General features: G+C 34.0%; 1 long non-coding RNA gene across 1 annotated transcript; it reads right to left on the bottom strand.

Annotated features, from left to right (window-relative positions):
- Positions 1–213: 213 nt before the first annotated feature.
- Positions 214–2341, bottom strand: LOC126597185 (uncharacterized). The gene is made up of 5 exons (XR_007614172.1): positions 1491–2341; positions 1242–1375; positions 1065–1134; positions 553–685; positions 214–420 (listed from the first exon to the last, which is right to left on the bottom strand). It is a non-coding gene; the product is annotated as an uncharacterized LOC126597185 (long non-coding RNA).
- Positions 2342–2825: the final 484 nt, after the last annotated feature.

Genomic DNA, 2825 nt, shown 5'->3' with positions numbered 1-2825 from the left:
AGTTAATCATGGTACTATTCACTTTACCCTTTATTTTGTCTTTATTATTAAAACTCAAAGTTTTCAAGTTCTTTTCATTAGTTTTCCTTATTTTTTATATGCGAGGATTGGTTCCATGTATAGAAACATAAAATAAAGGCGATTATCATCTCTAATAATACAGGCATGAATTTAAAGTATTTTATCTAGAATATGTAAAAAAAAAAAAAGTAATAAAATTGAGAAAGATAGTACTCTTTTAATAATTAGTACACAAATAATCATACATCATATGAATTTTACAAACGAATTCATTAATAATTAAGCAGGGCATTGAATAGAAATTTCATAATGGAGTACACCTTCACTAATCTATCATCCTTTTCGATCAAGAAATTTTTCAGAACTTCCACTTTGTAGTCCCAATCCTTATTGACAAATCTACAAAGAACAAAGAAAATAAAAAGAGTGCAAAATCAATATTGGATTTGGGGATTTTCCCTAGCTCTCTAGATGCTCTCTATCTTTTAACAGCACACAATATTCATGAAACATGAAGACATCAATATATACCCGCTTGAACCGGCGAGGCAGCTTGAATTTCAAAGCAAATGACACCTTCAGAAACTTTAATAACCTGTAATCCTTTTCAACAAAGAAATTTTTCAGAGCTTCCACTTTGTAGTCCTAATCCTTATTTACAAATCTGCAAAGAACAAAGAAAATTGGTAAAAATGCATGCTTTGATCTCCTGATTCAATTGAAAATGCATGCTTTGATTTTGTATATAGTAAATGCACATATAACTCCTAGGCTCCTACCACTAATAATGGTGCAATTAAGTAATTTGATTTAAGGTTGCCAAAGTGTATTCAACCAATCTGACTGTACCTTAAACCCATACATCATATATCAAAAATGTCAATAGAAGGTTGTTACCTTGAGGAAGAAAAACTAATTAGATTTTGTAAGACAAATATGAGTGCACTGCAATATCAACCACATTGAATTTTGTTTTGTTTAATGAAATGAATCAGTAAAAAAAAGGCATTAGGGTTAAAGTCCAAACTCAGTACGAAACTCACCAACTAACCTTCTGAATATGAAATGTAGGCTAATTGTACAAATTTCCAATTATGCCCTTGTGCTTGTTGACTTCAGAAAGGGATGATAATCCACACACAATGTGAAACGGTTGAAATTAATGCAAAATATTGATTACCAAAATATTAAAAAAAAATTAAATTACCAAATTTTCTTACCCTATGTGAATCACATGCACCCAGCAGAAAGCAACCAATCATAGAGCGCAAGAAAATTTTCATTTTCTTCTACTTTGTAGTCCCAATCCTTATTCCGCCACAAATTTTTCCCTATTTCGGACGAACTCCAAAATCTACATCACACAAACCAAATAAAAACGCTTTCTTTACTAAACCCTTTACCAAAAACCGATCAAAGTTTGTAAATTTAAACAAAAGATCAAGTTTTGGAGCAAAAAGTACACCTACCTGTATGGCCATGAAAGCTGCAGTCAAGGTGATCGAGCCTCAACTTGTGCGCAAGAAACAAAAGTTTTGCAGAAAAGTTTCAGAGTACTATGATATATAGACTAATAAAAAAAGTACTTTCTATTAAACTCCAAACAAAATTTAGAAAACCCCATTTTTATTTCTCCCCTTCCGGTTTAGCAATCAATATATACTGTTTGGATTTCCCCTTCTGCGAAACTGTTTCCTTAGACGTTCGGGTTTTTTCCTCCTCCGTTTACACTTCTGCACCACGTGTCATATCACATTTGGTCGATCGTGTGAGGAAGAAGTTTGATCAGAAAATGGGGTTGTTGGGAAGAACTTAGAGTACACAACTCTAACACAAGTGTTGGAGAGACAAAACAAGTAAACAAATTACTTGTATTACACTCATAAAATATTACAACACTCAAAACACTCAAAGACACATTTTAGAAGCAATGACACTCACTCACTTTCTAGAGACAAACTCTAGATCACTCACACTCCTCACAAGGCTACTCTTACTTCTCACTCTCACTTGGTTGGTTGGTTGGTTGGTTGCTTGATTGATACAAATGGTGTGGATGCCTTCTCCTTTTATAGGCATGGATGGAACCTTGGAGAAGCATGTAATCATCATGCTAGAGATATCTAGATAATTCTACTAACTACTAATCTTGCATGTTGGTAGAAACCTCACCATTTTTCTAGACTCTTCCACCAACTTGAACTTTGCTAGAATTCTCTAGCATGTGTATGGATCTTTCTTTGTCCATAGGCTGGATCCATCTTGGGCCAAGGCAAGATTACACTTCAACACAAACACCAATTGGGCTGGTGTTGATCTTCAACAGGGGTTGTGGAAGATAGATGTGGGTAGGTTGGTTTCCCTGACAGTTCTCTCTCTTTTTCCTGTAATTTTTTAAGTTTGTAATTCTCTTATTTATTAGGTTGTATTCTAATTACTTGCAGACAAAAATACCTATGTGGATTATGAATCCATTTTTCACAGCAGTTTTAATTTTTTTTAGGGGCTTTATAGTCCAATTTTTTTTGGTGAAGCCTTGAGACACCAAACTCTCCTTCTGCCTTTCTAATATTAAAGATTAATTACCAAATTTATCGCTTGATTACTTTGGTGCAGATTGGAGTAGCTTAGAAATGGATGTATGCCTTCGCAACGACTTTAAAATCTAATTTTCTTGTCTGGTGTTGAGGCACACAAATTCGGAATGCACTCAACATTTTTTGTGTTTTTGTGGTTGAGAGTGAATGAAGTAAATTGCCATGTCTCCCCATCACTAGTACAAAAACATACTTGCACAACTAAGC

The sequence above is a fragment of the Malus sylvestris genome, chromosome 13 (genome assembly GCF_916048215.2).
Source record: "Malus sylvestris chromosome 13, drMalSylv7.2, whole genome shotgun sequence".
NCBI classification, from domain to species: Eukaryota; Viridiplantae; Streptophyta; class Magnoliopsida; order Rosales; family Rosaceae; genus Malus; species Malus sylvestris.
The sequence above is the reverse complement of the archived record's forward strand: the minus strand, read 5'-3'. Positions and strand labels throughout refer to the sequence as shown.